Source organism: Scyliorhinus torazame, chromosome 6 (genome assembly GCF_047496885.1).
Source record: "Scyliorhinus torazame isolate Kashiwa2021f chromosome 6, sScyTor2.1, whole genome shotgun sequence".
Classification (NCBI taxonomy): Eukaryota; Metazoa; Chordata; class Chondrichthyes; order Carcharhiniformes; family Scyliorhinidae; genus Scyliorhinus; species Scyliorhinus torazame.
This window is the reverse complement of record NC_092712.1, coordinates 262,807,941-262,829,188: the sequence shown is the minus strand read 5'-3', so window position 1 is coordinate 262,829,188 and position 21,248 is coordinate 262,807,941.

The window sequence follows — 21,248 nt, the reverse complement described above, 5'->3', positions numbered from 1 at the left end:
TGCAAAAAAATGACAGCTTGGCACATTGGCAGTGCCAACCTGGCTGGCGCCCTGGCAGTGCCCCTACTAGCTGCCAGTGCCAGCCTGGCACCCAGGTGGTTCTGGCAGTGCCAGGGTGGTACCAGCAGTGCCAGGATGCCAACCTGCCCAGAGGGTAAGCACCTGAGGGCCTACGATCCCCTGCGAGACTCCAAACGAGTATTGTTCCATCTGGTCCCGTTTGTGGAGACCAGCACTGAACGACACTCGTCCGAGGTCTCCAAGGCGAGAGAGTTAGATCCCAGGGCTTGGTTAGATCTCGGGAATGCATATTAGAGAGAGACCAGTTGATGCAGATTTGCCAGAAAGTGATCACGTCCACAATGGGCTGGAGTCACATTGCGACGTCTCGCAAGATCGCCATATATCTAGCGAGGTGTGGCGAGCTGGGTAGATCCCGAAAATGGGATCACCCAGCATCTACTGACCGTGTCACGCCGGTTTTTGGGTGCAACACGATCGATAGACCTCGTCCTACATCACTGAAGGAAGACAACGGGCGGGATTCTCCACTCCCACGCCAAAGTGGCCGCGCCGTCGTGAACGCCGTTGAGGTTCACGACGGCGCGGAACGGCCCCGGTCCAGCCCGATTCAGGCCCTGACAATGGGGGGACGCGTCATCTACATGCGCCAGGCATTGTCGCCCGCGTAAAAGCGGCGCCGCATAGATGACGCGGCCGACGCCGCATAACGGGCATCATCCGCGCATGCGCGGTTGTCGTCCTCTCTAAATCCGCCCCGCAAGAAGATGGGGGACGGATCTTGCAGGTCCGCGGAAGGAAGGAGGTCCTCCTTCAGAGAGGACGGCCCGACGATCGGTGGGCACCGATCGTGGGCCAGCCCACATTCCAGGTGAAGCCCGGCGCAGGATCCCCCCTCGCCCCCCCACAGGCTGCCCCCCTAGCGTCCATGCACCGCCCACGACTGCAGCGACCAGGTGTGGACGGCGCCGGGGGAACCCGCCGTTTTGGCCTGGCCGCTCGGCCCATCCGGGCCTCAGAATAGCGGGGGTGCCAGAGAATCGCCATTTTGAGTGTCTCCGGCGATTCTCCGGCCTGCGGCCCGCGAAACCCGACCGGGCCGTTCCCGCCGCTTGGGAGAATCGCGGGAAGGCGTCCCCGGAAATGTTGGCGGCCCAAGCGATTCTCCCAACTGGCGTGGGAGTGGAGAATCGCGCCCAACATTTCCCCGCTGGAACTGAATCACGTGCAATTTGTGTTCGCGCTGGAGGCACTGTTTGAACAAAATTCAGGAGATAAAATGGATCGGCACTCTGCCATTGTGAATTGCAAGCGATTCCCAGCCCTGCTGATGTCTGAATCGTTGGGGTGGGAATTCAAGTTAAAAAGCCTGACAAACTGGAACTGCTTATAAGTGTTCAACTCACCACACACACTCATTCCAGCCAAGAAGATGACTCAAGGAAGACCGGCACTTCCCCCCTCTTCCCCCCGCCCCCCCCCCCCCCCCCCCCAACCCCCTCCCAATTTCAGGATTTCAGGAGTCTGAAGTGGACTTACTGCTGGATGTAATTGAGGCGAGGAGGGACACCCTCTTTCCCAGGGTGGGCCGCAGAATCAAGCCCGCCCTCCTGAACAAGGCCTGGTACGAGGTAGCAGCAACAGTCAGTGCTACCCGCATCACCAGGAGGACCAGTGCGCAATGCCATAGGACGTTGAATTACCTCCTTAGGGCAGCTTGGGTGAGTCACCGCCTCTGTCCCTGTAGAGATCTACCATGCGGATCTAGTGGCACTTGCAAACACTAAAACTCAGTAGAAATTTGAGTTAACACTTCTCAGGTGCAAATAAGAATCGTTTATTGTCTTCTATTTGATCACAATTGAGAATCACTTAAATCTTAACCTCTAACAAGTCCGGCATGCAAAAGGACTCAAAGAGAAGCCATTCGTACACAATTTAACTTTCAAATGTTACAGAAATGATTTTCTAGCTTATGGCAAACAGCTTGCATTTACTTCAAGAGTTAGAGTGGAAAAGTGAAAATATAGAGATGGAGAATAGTTTAGATCAAAGTATAGAATGATCCAGGATAAAGATGGCCGTACGGACTATCACAGTTATCATCTCAGTCTTTAGCCATCTAGCTACACCCCTATGTAATCCTAATTGGTTTGGGTTAAAATCAAATGAGTTTGATTTGACAGTTAGCTGTCAGTATTTAATGTGCAACATTAACTTGAAATGTTTCATAAATTAATTCTTGTATGTGTTATGAAATGCGATTCTGTGCTGTGGACAGTCGGGGAGCTGCCCGATCCCAGATACAGCTGAAGTCCGGAGAGGCATCACACCTCTGGGAAGTATGATCCAATCACTGGCAACGATGCAGATTCAGAGCCAGGATTTACAGGAGGCAGTGGGAAGAACAGGGTGACACGTCATCACCTGCGATACTTGAAAGTCAGCAGGGGCCATCCAGATGTGTCCACCTGATGTGTTGTCTGGGGTAACACCTAGAAGGAGTGGTCGTGCATGTGAAATAAGGAAGGTAGATGACATTTAAGTTGGTATGGGTGTCGTAGATAGATGATAGCTCGGGGTTAGAACACATCAATGTACGTAAACACCATTAAATACGTTTATACCACCAGTCTGACCTGCCTCTAACCTCTGGATAAAAGCAAATTACCGCGGATGCTGGAATCTGAAACGAAAGAGAAAATGCTGGAAAATCTCAGCAAGTCTGGCAGCATCTGTAGGGAGAGAATACAGCTAACGTTTCGAGTCCGATGACTCTTTGTCAAAGCTTTGCTTTGCACGAGTTGCGTGGATCCCATCTGGCTTTTCTTTTACTTTAACGGCTGTTCGGGTTGTTAGCAGCACCTGGTAGTGTCCATTCCACCTCGGAGAAAAATAATCTTTGTTTAGTGCTTTCACATACACTTGCTCTCCAGGTTTAAAGGGTGTCTATTTCCCTCTTTTGGATGCATCTGAGCCTGTCGCACCTTTTCATGTTTTTTTGTTTTTTTTAATTTTCAGCGGTTTCACACATGGCCTGGGCATATTTTAGTGATACCTCATCTGCCCATATTAAGGCTACTGCCACTGGAGTCATTGGGGGTTTAGTTCCAGTTGTCATGGGACGTTCCATTAATATCTCATACGGGGTTAAACCCGTATTACGATTTCTCTGATTTTGCAGGGCATACATCACTATGGGTATGGCATCTGGCCATAGCAGCCCATTTTGTTGACACACTTTTGTAATTGCCGTTTTAATTATTCCATCCGCCCTTTCCACCATGCCTGAGGATTGTGGCTGATATGGTATTTGCAATTTCCAATCAAATCCTATGGCTTCTATTAGGGCTTTGGTCAATTTTCTAGTGAAATAAATTCCCCTGTCACTCTTAATACCCATTGGTATCCCAATCCCAGGATATTCGTCCTTCAACACTTCGGTTGTCTGATTTTCCACTGGCTTATCAACCACAGTAGGCATCACTCCCACCTGCTATCCAGCTATATCATTACCCAAGATAAACTGTATTCCTGGACAAGATAATTTCTCTATTACTCCGACTACCACTTCACCACTCTTCACTGGACTTTCCAACCTTACCTTATATAATGGAACATTACTCCTCTCACCCTGAATTCCACATATTACCACCTTATCTGGCAACGTTCTTCCCAAACTACATAATTCCTCATTTCTTACCATCAAAGGTTGACTAGCTCCCCTATCTCTTAAAATTGTGACTTCTTTACCTGTTCCTCCTGATACACATGAGTAAACTTACCCACACAAGTAAATTCTTTAAAGAGATCTGGCACCTTCTTATCAATCACCTCTTGATCAGGCTGTACAAGCTTTTGCACCTCCTTCGCTTCACTTGGGCTTCCCTTTACCACTTTAACAAACTCCACTGCCTTATCCTGTTTTACCACATCAGCCTTCCCAGTGCTTTTCTTCAACCACCAACACTGTGACTTTACATGGCCTAGTTTATTACAGTGAAAACATTTGAAACTTTTCATTTATTTTCCACCCTCCTGGATTTCTTTTTTAATCTGAGGTGCACTCTCCTTATTATCTCCCATCAGATCACCTTTACCTTTACCACTTGAGTATTTCTCATGTCCCCAATTTCTATCCCTCACAGGCTGAAACTGATGTCAGAAATCAAACTTTGATTTATGAACTAATTCATAATCATCTGCCATTTCTGCCGCTAATCTCGCAGTTTTAACCCTCTGCTCTTCCACATGAATTCTCACTACATCAGGAATTGAATTTTTTAACTCCTCCAAAAGTATAATTTCTCTGAGAGCTTCATACGTTTGGTCTATTTTCAAAGCCTTTATCCACCTATCAAAATTGTCTTGATAGCAACCTGCTTTTAGCCAAGAGCGATGCTCCTGTAGGGAGGCTTGCTCCTGTGCCTGTTTTAACTTTGGTTCTGTTATGGTGGACAGAAGTTCAACTGCAGCCGCTTGCAGTTGTGGCTGCTGTTTGAGAGCCAATTCCTTTGCTATTTTATCATCAAATCTATTGTCGCATGAGACTTCATCGTCTGCGGTAGTATGCGCTTCACACTTTAAAACGGCTATCTTGCTGGGTAGCTGAACAGCATCTAGTAAATTTAAAACCAATTTAGCATGTTTAATAGGTTGGCCGGAGGAAGTTATGAATCCCCTGTTTTTCCATAATTGGGCAAAATCATGTACCCAAAAGCGGATCGGGAATCATATAAATATTGACTGTTTTATTTTTAGCTAGAATACATGCTTTAGTAAAGGCAAACTATTCTGCCGCTTGAGCAGACGTTCCCGATGGCAGAGCAAAAGCTTCCACTATCTCGAATGGAGTTACTATTGCATAGCCGGCCAGGAGGGTCATATCATTTGGTCGGTTTGCTGACCCATTGGTGAAAAAGATGATGTCTGGATTTTCTAGTGGGTGACTCAATAAATCAGATCGAGGGGTTGTGGCGGCTTTAACCAATTGTAAACAGTCATGATCATACATATGTTCTGCTTCCAAGGGTGCGGGCAAGAGTGTTGCAGGGTTGACAGCTGGCGCTCGCTTGTAGGTAAAGTTGGTTTTAGAGAGGATACTTCGTACCCAGTGTGTCAAGCCACAGTAAAATGCTGCGTTACGGATGAATTAAGCAGCAGCAAAACTAATTTTTTTTTTCTACTATGGCCGCTGTGGCTGCTACTGCTCTTAAGCAGTTTGGCATACCCTTTACCACAGCACATAGGCAAGGGGTCTTTTCCCTCCTCAATGCTCTTGCACCAGGACCCCTGTTGCAAATCCCCCTGCTTCATTCACACAAAGAGTAAAGGGCTTGCTGAAATTAGGAAGTCCCAAGGCAGGGGCACTAATCATGGCTTGTTTCAATTACAAAATGCTTGCTCCCTCTCTGGGATCCAGGTAACAACTGAAGGGGCGTCCTGTAGGGTAGCCTTGCACAGTACTGCTTCCATCTCTCTATAGTCCGGTATCCACTGCCTGCAATAGCCCACCATTCCGAGGAAGGTAAAGGATTCCTTTTCTGTGCTCAGAGTTGGAACCCTTGCTACAGCCTGTACGCTTTCAGACCCAAGCCTCCACTGTCCTTGCTGCAGCTGAAATCCCAAATACTGAACTGTCTCCTGACAGAATTGCAGTTTGTCCATTGAGACCCTATGCCCTCTTTCTGCCAGATGTGATAATAACAAAAGGGTATTCTGTTGACAAACTAGCCCTCCCTCTGAGGCTATCAATAAATCATCATCATTTGAGGGAATGTTGAGCCTGCAGACAACTGGCACTCGTCCAAGTCATTTTTAATACGGTTAATTCCGATATGTAAAGGCAAATAGATATTGACATTCTGGGTGCAATGGTGTGGAGAAAAAGGCTGAGAAAGTATCCGTTGTTGGTGGTATAGAAGACAAAATTACATTTGTGTCCAGCACCAATGGAGCAATAGTGATAACAATTTTATTGACGGCTCTGAGATCTTGCACAAACCACCACTCGTTGGGTCTTCCTACTTTTGGAATGGGGAGGATAGGGGTGTTACAGGGGCTTTGTGTTCTCTTCAGCATCCCTTACTGTAATAGTGCATTGATCACTCCCTCTATCCTTTTTTCTGCTTCCGGTGCCAACATGTATAGTTTTAAGCAGGGCAGGGCAACGTTCTTCTGTAACTGCACCCTATGCGCTGGGGCAGAATGTACTTTTCCAACATGATTTTTATGTTGGGCCCATAGATGCGCCAGTACCTGGGCCAGGATTGAAGGGGAGGTTGTTGTCTTTCAACTGTAGCGGGCCATTGCTCCTCTTTCCAGGTCACTTTGCCCTCCTGTTTGCCATAAAATTCTATCAGGCAATTTTGGCTGTCCATTTCAATATAAATTCCATGTATTATTTTTTTCCTTTGGCCTCTTTGATTACTTCTCCTATTTGCTTTGCCTTAGCAGGATGGTTAATGTTTCCTGCAGAAACTAAGGGGCGGAGAACTTGGAATGGTGCCATTTATGCCTTTTCACGTATTCTAAAAACTTATTCATATTCAATTACTTTTATTCGTAAAGGCACTTTCTTTCTTTTAAACTGATCGTAATTTCCAATGTTTCAGTTCTTTCGAGAAATCCCAACAAAAATCACTTAATTTATAATCTCTGACTCACAATGACAGACGATAAAAAATACAACCCACCTAGCATTTTATGCTTTGACTAAATTAATTGGTTAAACAAAACACACAGATTCTCACAGCTCACAAATCTCACAGTTAACTGTTAGCCTTATCTCACACACAATCTGAATTCCCTTTTTCTACAGGAACCCATCTGTTACGCTTTTACCTTAATCTTCTGTTTACTTTTACTCCCCTGTTTTTTTTCCGAGAGGTGGTCAGCTTCATTAGATTCCTATGCGGGACATATAGGTTTTCCTACCTCATTCCGTTGTTTTATGATTGTTTCTTTTCATTTTCTTACTCATTTTGACTCCCTTATCTGTCCTCTTTAAGGAGTTCACCTTCTATCTCGCTCCAGATGTCTTTACCGCGGCTTTGGGACGACCTGTGAGGGGGCGTCGAGTTTATTGCTCATCGTTCCTTCTGCAAAATACTTTAGAAGTATACTTAACAATAACAACGACCGCGGAAATCATTCACAAATACTACAGGGAGCGCACACCGGTGTTTATTCTTTCACGAACTTCGAAGTCTTTTTCTTTTAGATTTTAGTCTCTAAGGCACCTTTTTTCTTCTCATGCAGCTATCGTTAATTTATTAATTCAGATAACTCTCCTAGCATGAGTCACTGGCCAGTAATTAAGGCTGTCGAGCAGCAGACCCCCCTTTCAGCTGGGGTCGCGCTATGGCTCTCTCCCTTTCAGCTGAGAGAGTCCTGTTTAGAGAATCGTTTCGGGGTTCACGTCCCGTTAAATTAGGGAAACTGCAATGACTACGCCAATTTGTTGTGGAAATCATAATAAAGACAAATTCCTCGAGGTTCGATTTAAGGAAATTTATTTCCACAAATATATTTGCGGAGAGAAAGTGTTCCAGCTGCAAAAGCCATTGCACTGCACTCTGAGATTCGATTGAAGACTGCATGTTTTATCGTCTGAAAAAACAGCTTGAAGTAAACAGGCATGTTTATATTAAATAGACCTTGGAAAGTACGCAAGGTGAAATACGTAGTACGTATGTTCTTGCCCTTGGCTAAAAAAAACTCGAGTGCACATTTTGTTATCTTTCAGAGGACGATGTGTTTTCATAATAAGGCTGAAACCATAATATTAAGCAGTATTTCATTTATGTTACCTGACCTACTTCTTGTCATTCAAAAGCAGTGTTGAACTATAGGTAAGCATTTCCCAGCATGTTTTGAAGTTGGTTTATGTTAATTTCCCTTCCGCAGTCTCCTCACTGGGTGGCCTTGTGTTATCCCACCAACAGGGTGGCAACTGTTGTGTGGTGGAGACGGTCAATGTGGGTTGCCAATCACCTCCATGCTAACAGGCTTGTGTGCGGGCAGCTCTTAGATGGATGTGTATGGGGGAAGTGTGCATTTGCTGGGAGCTTAGATGCGTGATATACCACACAGATTGTGACAGAGTTGGGTGTGTACGGACCTGGCACCAAACCATTACCCATTACTCCCTGTGGTCCAGGCAGACACCCCAGTTAGGCCGAAAACTTTGTGTGTTCTCTTACCTTCTTGCTCCCCCTCAACAGCCATGGTGCCCAGGCCCTCCTTGTAAATACCTGCACCAATTCGTACCCGTGTGACTCCCACCTGAGAGGAGTGGAGCATTATGGCGGGGTGGAACATGTGGTCCCCAACCCGCCAGTCACATTCAAATTACGGATTTGCATAGAACCGTGAACCTCACTGCCGCCAGCGGGGATTCAGAGCGTTGAGTCGGAATTGACGCTTGACGCAAATCCATTTTTGTTCCACCCGATATTCTCTGCCCGATCACAATTCTCATTGTAGGCATCGGCAGTGGAGAAAGCACCCCATAATCTGGATCGCTTAACCCAAGTTATTTTAATAACATTGCTGCAACAGACACATATATAAAAATGTCCTAGATCCATCACACTCCTCCCTCTGTTCTCCCCACCTCCTTCCCGCCTCCTGTGTCTCCTCCTTCCCTCCTCATTGGGCTTCCCCTCTCTGCCTCCTCCACTCCATTTTCTGGTTGAATTGCAAAGAGGGAGGCAATGCAAAAACCGACCCCAGAGTCACCTCATCCTCTCTCCACTGTATTAAGAAACTCCCCAAAAAAATCAGCTGCAAATACACAGTGCTTCCACCAACTCTGCCTCAGTGAATCTTTACTGAAAAACACCTCCCCTGCAATTTATGGAGTGGTAATTTAATTAGCAAGTGTCCTCGCACCATCTTGCTGCATTTGTATTCTGGGACTGCATGGTTGGAATCGGGCTGTGTGCGTCAGCGTTGTGTCAATTCACAGTATTCCACAGCATTCGGAGACATCCGAGCAACATTTCAGCCCCCAGTAAAGCAGTGGTCGACCTGGAAGCGAATATCTGCAAACAAATTTCTATCCCCATATGTTTCATTTCACAGCTTGTTCAGCAATGGCACTTTGTGTATCTGACTTACAAAATCATCCTGCTCCACTACTCCTTTTAAAGTGAATGCATTTTTTTTTCTCCTTATTCTACTTCATAGTTTGCACCTCCTCACGTTTGTCTAGATGACATTTCATCTGCCGTCTACCTGTCTCACCTACTCGCTGGTCTATGACCACCTGAAGATGCTGACAGTTCTCTTCATCTGGGTTAGTTTGTCTATGGATTTTGATATTGCGTCTCCCTATCCAGGTCGTCCAGATGATTTATACAGTTATTCCCATTTAATCCAGTGCAGCTTGATTTTCTCGACGAAACATCTTAAACGCCTTTACAAAGTTCGCTTGCACAGCAGCCACTACGTTTCCATTGTCTGAGATGCTGCAGTTGTTAGCTGCGCCTACTCAGCTCGAAGCTCCAAGAGATTACCAACTGCATTCATCTCAAAAGCTCTCATGTGGCGGCACGGTGGCACAGTGTTTAGCACTGCTGCCTCACAGTGCCAGGGAGCAGGGGCAAATTCCGGCCTTGGGTGACTGTCTGTGTGGAGTCTGCCTGTTCTCCCCGTGTCTGCGTGGGTTTCCTCCAGGTGCTCCGGTTTCCTCCCGCAGTCCAAAGATGTGCAGGTTAGGTGGCTTGGCCATGCTAAGTTACCCCTTAGTGTCCAAAAAGGTTAGGTGGAGTTACTGGATTGTGGGGATAGTGTGAGCCTGGGTAGGGTGCTCTTTCGGAGGGTTGGTGAAGGCTCGATGGGCCGAATGGCCTCCTTCTGCACTCTAGGGATTCTATGATTAAAGCATGTACTGCAACCTCACTGATACTACTCTTGCAGCCTGGAAGGGTTAAGCAGCACATTCAAAGCAGTGGGTTTTGCTGACTCTGGGAGTTGGCTGCCGACCTTGCTGCAGGAGGTAAGCATTGACGCACTATCAATTACGACGAGACGAGAGTAGAATGTAATCGAGGCTTTATTACACAGAGATGTGTGGCCTCCTACAGCAGCTTACGAAATGGCTGCTGTTTGGAGAGCACACACATTTATACTCCGCCTCCTGGGCAGAGCCAGCAGGCAAGGATCTACCCCCGTACCTGTAGTACAGGGGCCTTACCGTAATACCCATATATACAATATAATACAACAGTGGTGACTACCACAAGTATCACACCGGCTCCTCAGAGAAGCTCAACTTCGAGGATGTGTTCCCCTGAGAAGAGTTCATGCGAGTTGCCTCGTCTCCACAAAGGGTCCTTCCCACTCTCGTGACACAATGCACAATGGTTTCCGTGGCCTGTTGAGTGAAATGAAGTTTTGAATTTGACACGGGGCCAAGATTTAGAAACTTTTGTGCACTGCACAGCTGAATAAACATCATGTTCATCATTTCAATCGGTGAAGTGACTTGCTAGCAGTTTGAAAACTGTGAAGGGGAAAGTTTCCGATAATAGTCCAAAATAACAACTTGACATGCACGGGGTAACTTTTATTGTTATTTGGCTGCAAAAATCATTAAGATCAGAATACCGGCGCGGGATATCACAATGTGCAAGAACCTGGACCCGTTGCTTCCGTCACAGGCAAACTTTCTGTTGCCGGCTTATTTATATGATTACTGTATGCAGCCAGTGCTAAGCTGCACTACTTAAAACCAGCCTGCACCTCTTTCAAAGGAAGTCTATTGTGACTGGAGAAGGAGCGAGAACTGTTTGTGAAGTGACATAACCTGCCTGCTTACCACTGGCTGGGGACTAATGACAATCCCACAATCCTGTGGGAGTATGAGCTTCCCCAATGAGGGGGGCAGAGAAATCATTAGCAGACTCCCTGTATAAATAAAGCTGGCCAGTTTGGAACCAGCAGGAAGGAGTGAGCAGCAAGCGAAGTTGCTGCTGCTGTTGTATATATATATGTTATTGTAAATAAATGTTATTTCTTTGTATCCTTAAAACTCGTGCTGGATTCTTCGTGGCCCTCACAAAACTGCGACGAGGTTTAAAGTGAATAGCTGTCTACACTGCTGAAGCCACCTCCCTGGATTTTTGTTGGATACAGGCTGGAAGTTGTTTTCTATTACACCATGCCTCTGTACGGACGTTTGGATGTTTTTGATGCTGCGCTGGAAAGCTGCAACCAGTACACACAACGGATGCGTCACTATTTCCGGGCAAACAATATCACCGAAAACAAGCGCCAGGTGGTCATATTGCTCACCGCCTGCGGCCCGCATACGTTTGGGGTGATTAGGAGCCTTACGTACCCAGCTGCGCTGGACACCAAAATGTTTGATGAACTTGTGAATTTAGTGGGGCAACATTTTAACCCAACCCCATCCACGATAGTCCAACATTACCAGTTTAATACCGCTGAGAGGACCCCTGGAGAATCCCTTGCCGATTTTCTATCCAGGCTACGCGGGATTGCGGAATACTGTGACTATGGTCAGACCTTGTCAGAAATGTTACGCGACCGTTTGGTTTGCAGTATTAACAATGCGGCCACCCAGAGAAAGTTGTTAGCTGAGCCAACATTGACTTTTCAACAGGCCATTCAAATAGTCTTGTCCCGAGAGAGCGCAGAACGAGGAGTGCAGGAGCTGCAGGGAATGGAGGTCCTTTCCTTGGGGCGCAACCCCTTCCGTCCTAAAACGTCCCCCCGCACTCCTGCGGTACCTTGGGCGAGGCGACGTCCGGATCGATGCCAGTGGCTGTCGGACATTTCTCCCCGAAGGGTGCCTTCTCCAGAACCAATGGACGAGGAGCCATGTCCGTGTCAGACTTGTAGGCACCGACCCCGTCGCGGACGCCGGTCCTGGGGGCACCAGAGGTGCCGTCGTTCCGACCGAAACTGGGACCAGCCCAGAGGCCGTACCTTCCATGTGGATGAACCTGCGGCGACTACTCCTGAGGACGTGGAGACGGAGGACGACTGCCTGCAGCTGCATTGTGTGGCAGCTCCCCGTGTGGCCTCCATGAAGGTGACAGTACGGGTCAATGGTCACCCGCTTAAGATGGAGTTGGACACTGGCGCAGCGGTCTCCTTGATCGCCCAGAGGACATTTGACCGCATCAAGCAGGGTATACAGACCTTTACATTAACCGACACACAGGCCAGGTTGGCCACCTACACGGGGGAACCATTGGACATTGCAGGAACTACAATGACCCCTGTTGTTTATGGACGCCAAGAGGGGCGTTTCCCACTTATCGTGGTGCGCGGCCATGGGCACAGCCTGTTGGGTCGGGACTGGTTGCGCCATTTGCGGTTGAAGTGGAGCACATCCTCCAAACAGTTTCTGGAGGGTTGACTGAGGTGCTAGGATGATACCCAGATGTATTCCAGCCCTGGTTTGGGGGAAATAAAAGGGGCCGTAGCCCGTATCCAAGTCGAACCAGGAGCCACGCCACGCTATTTCCGGCGCACCCGGTACCTTACGCCTTGCTCGAGAAGGTAGAAGGGGAGCTCGCTCGTTTGGAGACTTTGGGTATTATCAGGCCCGTCCGTTTCGCTGACTGGGCAGCACCAATTGTACCGGTAATGAAGCCAGATGCCACAGTTTGCTTGTGCAGCGACTATAAACTTACAGTGAATACGGTTTCCCGACACGACCGATATCCAATGCCTCGCACAGAGGATCTCTACGCGAAGCTTGCAGGTGGACTCTCCTTCACAAAATTAGATATGAGTCACGCCTACCTACAGTTGGAGCTGGACCCTGCCTCCCGACCATATGTAACGATTAATACACACCGGCCTGTATGAATATACACGTTTTCCCTTTGGAGTATCCTCTGCCTGCGCTATTTTTCAACGCGTTGTGGAGGGCATTTTGAGAGGTTTACCGCGTGTCGCTGTCTACTTAGATGACGTTTTGATCACAGGGACGTCGGAGCAGGAACATTTGGAAAATCTGGAGGCTGTCCTTAGACGCTTTTCGGAGGCTGGAGTCTGTTTACGTCGCACAAAGTGCGTCTTTCAGGCGAAGGAAGTAGTCTACCTGGGTTATCGGGTGGACCGCGAAGGTTTGCACCCCATCGCAGAGAAGGTGGGTGCGATTCAACATGCCCCCACCCCGACTGACACTTCGTATCTTCGTTCTTTTCTCGGCCTCGAAAACTATTACGGGAAGTTCCTCCTCAATCTGGCAACTACGCTGGCCCCGTTCACCTTCTGCTAAAGAAAAATCACACCTGGGTTTGGGGTCAGCCACAAGAAACCGCTTTCCGGCGGGTAAAGCAACAATTGTCGTCGTCTGGGTTACTAACTCACTATAATCCTAGAAAGCCTTTGCTCGTCACATGTGATGCATCCCCGTATGGTATTGGGGCCGTCCTGTCCCACAAGATGGAGAACGGGGCCGAGCGGCCGATTGCTTTTGCCTCCCGCACATTGACTGCAGTGTAAAAAAAGTACGCGCAGATCGAGAAGGAGGGCCTGGCAGTGGTCGTTGCGGTGAAACGTTTCCACCAGTACAAGTATGGCCGCCACTTCACTATCGTGACTGATCATATGCCTCTGCTGGGACTTTTCAGAGAGGATAAGCCAATACCGCCCATTGCTTCTGCACGGATCCAGCGCTGGGCTTTGTTGCTCGCTGCATACGAGTATTCTCTGGAGCACAAACCAGGAACGCAGATAGTGAAAGCCGACGCACTGAGCCGATTGCCTTTATCGACCGGCCCCATGTCGACCCCCACGACCGGTGAGGTTGTTGCAACCCTATATTTTATGGACACCTTGCCTGTCACGGCATCACAGATCAGTGAGTGGACCCAGACGGAGCCAGTCCTGTCAAAGGTTCGGCGCATAGTCCTGTCTGGTGGGAAGCATAGACAGCTCCCAGGCGAGTTGCGGGCATTTCCTCCAAGCTGTCAGAATTCAGCGTGGAAGACGGCATCCTCTTGTGGGGGACGCGTATGATTGTCCCGGAAAAAGGACAGGAGCTGATACTAAGAGACTTGCATAATGGGCATCCAGGTGTGACCAAAATGAAAATGTTGGCCCGGAGTTATGTCTGGTGGCCAGGCCTCAACACCGACATTGAGAAGGTGGCCCAAAACTGCTCCATTTGCCAGGAGCATCAGAAGGGAATGGCTTGGGCGCGCTTGCATGCGGATTTCGCCGGCCCTTTTCAAGGATCCATGTTCCTTTTATTAATCGACGCCCAGTCTAAATGGCTAGAGGTGCATAAGATGCTAGGCACAACGTCCTGCGCAACAATTGAAAACGGCAGGGACATGGTTTTTCTCGGCATCGGCCAATTCGGCAGTTTGCGCCCGGTGACCCAGTGTTCATTCGGAATTTTGCTGGTGGTGCCCAGTGGGACCCTGGCATAATCTTTCACCAAACGGGCCCTATATCTTACCAGGTGCAAGCCCAAGGTCGTCTCCAGCGCAAACATGTAGACCACATTCGGTCCAGAAGACTATTCCTTCCAAAGAGCCCCCGGAGCTCATTTCTACAGCCACAGAGACCAGAGACAATGGAAAGTAGTCCTCACAATCTTCCTCTGGTGTCTCACTCAAAACCTGCGCAGGTCGTTACAGAACCGCGTGGAGATAGAGACGCCGAGATGACGGAGGCAGCAGACTCTGACTCCAAGATGGAGACACAGGACGCATCAGAGGGGAAATCCTCGGGCCCACGGGCCGTGGATGTACAACCGTTATGCCGTTCATCACGCCGGTCTCCGTCTCGTTACATGCTGCCCGATCCAGCGCCTCATGCAAATGGTGTCCATTTGCCTGCGGCAAAACAAGTCCGACGCCCTCCTTCGCCAGGGTCTTCGGTGGATTCCTTGGACTTTGGGGGGGAGGGATGTTATAACCTGCCTGCTTACCACTGGCTGGGGACTAATGACAATCCCACAATCCTGTGGAAGTATGAGCTTCCCCAATGAGGGGGGCGGAGAAATCATTAGCAGACTCCCTGTATAAATAAAGCTGGCCAGTTTGGAACCAGCAGGAAGGAGTGAGCAGCAAGCGAAGTTGCTGCTGCTGTTGTATATATATATGTTATTGTAAATAAATGTTATTTCTTTGTAACCTTAAACCTCGTGCTGGATTCTTCGTGGCCCTCACAAAATGAAGAAAAGTCTGAGCAGAAAAAAGAGTGAGTATGGTTCAAGAGGGAGAAGCCAGGCTCCAAATTCCTCAGACACAGCACAGCAGGCCTTGATGCGGAAGGTGGACAGGAAGAGAAAGGCCTTCCACATAGACACTTTGAAAGCAATGGAAGCAGATAGCCATCATGGTCAAAGCCAGCATTGTAGGCCCAAGGACCTGGATGCAGTGCCACTAGAAATTCAATAGTCCCACACAAACAGCCAAGGTCAATGAATGCATCTTCAAATGCCTTTTTCCCAGCAGTGGCCCTCACATTCTGCTCGATGCATCACACCTGCGATCCCCCACTTACCAACAATCTCTTTCAATCATGGCTGTTACCTCACATTCCACCCTTCAACTCGTCTCTCATACTTAGCACTACTTCAAGCCTCACACCCACATCTCACAGCTTGCACACACTGTCAGTTATTTATCCACGACGGCCACATCACCCAGACACATTCCAGCACACTCACCGACACACAAACTGCGGCATGCACTCTGTAGAGTAGAGAATCCTTCATGCTGCTGAATGCACAGTCAATTATGCAAGATTAAGAAAGCACATTGGCTGCTACATTGGGATCTAACATGGGATTACTAAAGTCAAATCAACTAATGTCACAATCTGTCTACTTAACATGCATTTGGTACACGTTCCCAGCATACTCAAAATGGCATCGGACGCAGCCCTCATCAGAAGTATGGATGTATGGAACAGATTAAACCTGAAACAGTGCCACAGCGTTGAAAATACAGAAGCTATGCAGCCAAATGTGATGGCCTTTTAAAGTCTATTATTGGAATGTTATTATTGGAGTTTAGAAGGATGAGGGGGGATCTAATTGAAACTTACCGGATGCTGAGAGGCCGAGGTAGAGTGGACGTGGAGAGGACGTTTCCACGAGTAGGAAAAACTAGAACCCGAGGGCACAGTCTCAGGCTGGAGGGACGATCCTTTAAGACTGAAATGAGGAGGAATTTCTTCAGCCAGAGGGTGGTGAATCTGTGGAACTCTTTGCCGCAGAAGAGCGTGGAGGTCAAATCACCGAGTGTCTTTAAGACAGAGATAGATAGGTTTTGATTAAGAGGGGAGGTGTTATGGGGAGAAGGCAGGAGAATGGGGATGAGAAACATATTAGCCATGATTGAAAAGTGGAGCAGACTTGATGGGCCGAATGGCTTAATTCTGCTCCTATGTCTTATGATCTTATGTTAGTAATCCTGAGAGAAACATTAAACTTGGATGGGAAGATCATTACCATTTTCATTTTGTTAAGCAAAAGCTGAAGAAAAAACATGGCTCCAAAAGGTCAGAGTCTCACTGGTCTTAGGTGCTAGTGAACAAAGACTTTGTGTACAACAGCATCATTCTTAGTTCCCCTGTCAAATCAAACACATTCAGCTATGGCATAGACTAAAGTAGTCATTAAATATGGGCACCAAAGAAAGTGGTTCATTCATCTACTCCTTCAATGGACAGAAGACTTCTGTTTCTGGATTTCTGGCTGCCAGTATAAGGGTCTTCAGCTGCTGCAGGAAAGAAGAACCAGAAATCCCGAAGGCCCAAAGGCCATCCAGTGATGATGGGATGTGGGGAATGCAAGACGAAATACCGGGACAGCATAATGGGTGAGGTGGGACCATGAAAACCTAGCACTCTGTGTCACTGTCCCCATTTCCTCTTCATTTCCCCTGAGAGTGGGGAGTTTCCCCACTACAAAGCAGACTATTTCATCTGCAGTTGTAAACTGTTAAAGAAAAGAAAGAACTTGTGTTCATCTTGCAAACATTTCAAGATCTTTCAGAAACTCAGGACTCCTCAATATGTTTTACCAGCCAATGACGTGCTTTCAGAATGTAGTCACAGTAATAATGTCGAAAGCACAGCATCTAATCGAGGTACAACTAGGCCCCACAAACACAAATATGACAACTGCATCATTATCTGCTTTAGTGATATTGATGGATAAAGGTCAAAAATAAAAGACAACGGGGTGAATGTCCCTGCTCTTCTTCAAATTAGTACAAATTAGTATTTTATGTCTAGCTGAGGGGGTGTTGGAATCTTGGTTAATAATTGAAATATTTTTTTAAATAATAATAATTTCACCCAAAAGACACCATCTCCAACAGCACAGCTCTCTTTATTGCATGAGAGTGTCACCCTAGATTGTGTCCGGTGTGTGTTACAAGTTCACTGTACAAGTCATGGTGCCTGATGTTAATGATATTTAGTTTTTTTTCATAATGGTTAATTCTTAACTAGAATGTGATCCAAAGTACGGTTTCTATATAACTGCAAAATGTAACTGTAAAATTCCCATATGGGACGGGCCAGTTACAGTCACTGCTCTGAAGGAATTTCTAACGATCACCCGCACAGAATAGTTATGTTTGGAGATAGCACACGTGAGCTTAATCAGATCCATTTCAGCTCGAGATTCTGAAGGCTAATTGTACATTGGAGCTTTCCCTTCCTCGAAATATGCAAACTATTTATTGAAACTGACATGTACAAGAAAGATGAGTATGTTGGCGAATCCAGCACACTAAACTGGCTTTGCAATCCGTCCCCATCCAAAAATAAAGTCACAGAGTAAATATTTACTTTGCATGCACCCACTCACCAAACATGTTGGCAGCCACTGCAGGAATTGGAAAATGGATTGGCACCACTTATTAAACTGTTTGAGCTCATGTATAAATAAAATGTTAATAAGAGACAAAATAAAAACTCAACGAGCTGCCACTGCAGCAGTGTTTATGGAACTATCAGTGCACTAAGGCTAAATATTTCTGAACTGCTGAATGCTGAATTTACTGGAGACCAAAAAGCCCCTCCAACTATTTATTTCACGCTCCTATTTTTTAACCTTTCTCCTTATCCTGAGAGAAGGACAGTGTCACCGAGAGCGTGCTTCTCTGGAATGTTCCATCCTAAAGGCAGATTTTGAGTTTTCCTATTAGGTTTGACAGATAACATAATTCTTGCAACAAATTGCTTGCAATGGTGAGCTATATTGCTGTTGGCAAATATTAAGCGATCAATGTTCATTTTGGCATAGTTCCCTCTAGCTCCAAGTGACCATGCTGCCTCAGTGCTGAGATAACCCACTCTTGGGCTCTCATTCATTTGGAATGTATAGCAATTTGCCTGACAAATGTGTAACAACCTGATGAGTCAACTGGAACCTTAATGGGCAGCCCAGTGGCACAGTGGTTAACACTTCTGCCAGGGACCTGGGTTCAATTCCAGCCTTGGGTGACTGTCTGCATGGAGTTTGCACTTTCTCCCAATGTCTGTGTGGGCGTCCACCGGTTTCCTCTCACAGCCAAAAGATGTGCAGGTTAGGTGGACTGACCATGCCAAATTGCCCTTTAGTGTCCAGCTTTTGATGGGGTTACGGGGATGGGGCGGGGTAGTGGGCCTAGGTAGGGTGCTCTTTCATAGGGTCGGTGCAGACTCGATGGGCTGAATGGCTTCCTTCTGCACTGCAGGAATTCGATGGAAGTCAGGGCTTTGGTTTGGAGCCCAGAGGAAGCTTTCCAGTGTCCATTGCCATTGCTACTGGATATCATGTAGGCCAATTGGATGGGGTGTGTGATCACCAGATCTCTGCCTGTTACGCATCACGTGATTGTCCAGCCGACCTTGTAGGCTGGTCTAAGTTGCTCTGGCATGAGAGCTAAATTTTAAAAAAGTAATGTATTCAAATTCCTAGTCTTTGACCTTCCCTAGTAGCCAAAGTATTAATGTGGCTAGTCCAGTTCAGTTTCTGATCAATGGTAATCCCCAGGATGTTGATAGTGGAAATTCAGCAATGGTAATGTCATAGAATGTCAAGGGGCAATGGTTACATCCACTCTTGTTTGAGATGGTCAATGCCTGGCACTTGTGTGGCACGAATGTAACTTGCCACTTGTCAGCCCAAGCCTGGATATTGTCCAGGTCTTGCTGAATTTGGACATGGACTGCTTCATTATCTGAGGAGCCGCAAATGATGCTGAACATTGTGCAGTCATCCGCAAAATCCCACTTCTGATCTTATGATAGAAGGCAGGTCATTGATGAAGCAGCTGAAGATGGTTGGGCCTAGGACACTGCCCTAAGGAGCTCCTGCAGTGATATCCTGGAGCGGAGATGATTGACATCCAAACTCCACAACCATTTTCTTTTGTGCCAGGTATGACTCCAACCAGCGGAGAGTTTTCCCACTGATTCCCATTGACTCCAGTTTAGCTAGGGCTTCTTGATGCCATATTCGGTCAAATGCTGCCTTGATGTCAAGGACAGTCACTATCAAGTCACCTCTAGGATTCAGCTCTTTTGGCCATTTTTGAACCGAGGCTGTAATGAGGTCAGGAACAGAGTGACTCAAAATGAGCGTCCGTGAGCAGGTTATTGCTGAGCCACTTGATAGCACTATTGATGACATAAAGTCCCAGGCAATTTTCAGTCTTTTCAAGCCTCCCCCACCTACCGATGAGAATACTAATTCTGAAGTAAGTCAAATAAAATGTGTTTAAAATTGCCAGTGTCCCAAGCAGAGGTAAAACGCCCTCCAAATTCTTCACACCCAAAACATGTTGCTATATTAATACATTAATCCGAGGTTAGGACAAATCTTTAGATGAGGTAAATCAGCTTCACAATAGTTTACACTTAACAAAGAAAAGAGAATGCCCCCACCCCCATAAACAATCCAACAAACAAGAATTGTGTTGTAAATAATGTTGGTGGAGTGTATTTTGTCATCTCAACCTGAAGACTTTGGTTTCAGCTCAGAGTGACTGTATTGACTAATAAGTTGATCAAAATCACTTCATGCGTGGGCCCAAGCCTTCTAGCAGGAGAGTTCTCAGCTAAAATGTATAACAGTTTATGACTTATAATTTATAACTCCGTCTTTGGAACCTCACATCTGCCCTCACTTTGTGCTCCAAAGCGCAGATTAGAAAATCACAGATGTCAGTTTCCTAATTGTGTGCCCATTAAATTTGACACATTAAATTCAAAAATAAAAATGATTGAAAATCCCCACGAGGCACTTTTGCAAAAGTAAACAAGTTCTCAATGTCAGGCGAATGTGTTTGTACATTTGACATTTCCAAAATGATCCTTCATCCCCGTAACTTTACAAATCATAGAATCAAAGAACAAACAAAGAAAATTACAGCACAGGAACAGGCCCTTCGGCCCTCCCAGCCTGCGCCGATCCGGGGGCGAAATTCTCTGGAAACGCGCGATGTCCGCCGACTGGCGCCCAAAACGGCGCCAATCAGACGGGCATCGCGCCGCCCCAAACGTGCGGAATGCTCCGCATCTTTGGGGGCCGAGCCCCAACATTGAGGGGCTAGGCCGACGCCGGAGGAATTTCCGCCCCGCCAGCTGGCGGAAACGGCCTTTGTTGCCCCACCAGCTGGCGCGGAAATGACATCTCGGGGCGGCGCATGCGCGGGAGCGTCAGCGGCCGCTGACAGTTTCCCACGTATGCGCAGTGGAGGGAGTCTCTTCCACCTCCGCCATGGTGGAGACCGTGGCGAAGGCGGAAGGGAAAGAGTGGCCCCACGGCATAGGCCCGCCCGTGGATCGGTGGGCCCCGATCGCGGGCCAGGCCACCCTGGGGGCACCCCCCGGGGTCAGATCGGCCCGCGCCCCCCCCAGGACCCCGGAGCCCGCCCGCGCCGCCTTGTCCCACCGGTAAGGTAGGTGATTTAATTTACGCCGGCGGGACAGGCAATTTATCAGCGGGACTTCGGCCCATCCGGGCCGGAGAATCGAGCGGGGGGGCCCGCCAACTGGCGCGGCGTGATTCCCGCCCCCGCCGAATATCTGGTGCCGGAGACTTCGTCAACCGGCGGGGGCGGGATTCACGCCAGCCCCCGGCGATTCTCCGACCCGGCGGGGGGTCGGAGAATGTCGCCCCAGATCCTTTATCTAAACCTGTCGCCTATTTTCCAAGAATCTACTTCCCTCTGTTCCCCTCCCGTTCATATATCTGTCTAGATGCATCTTAAATGATGCTATCG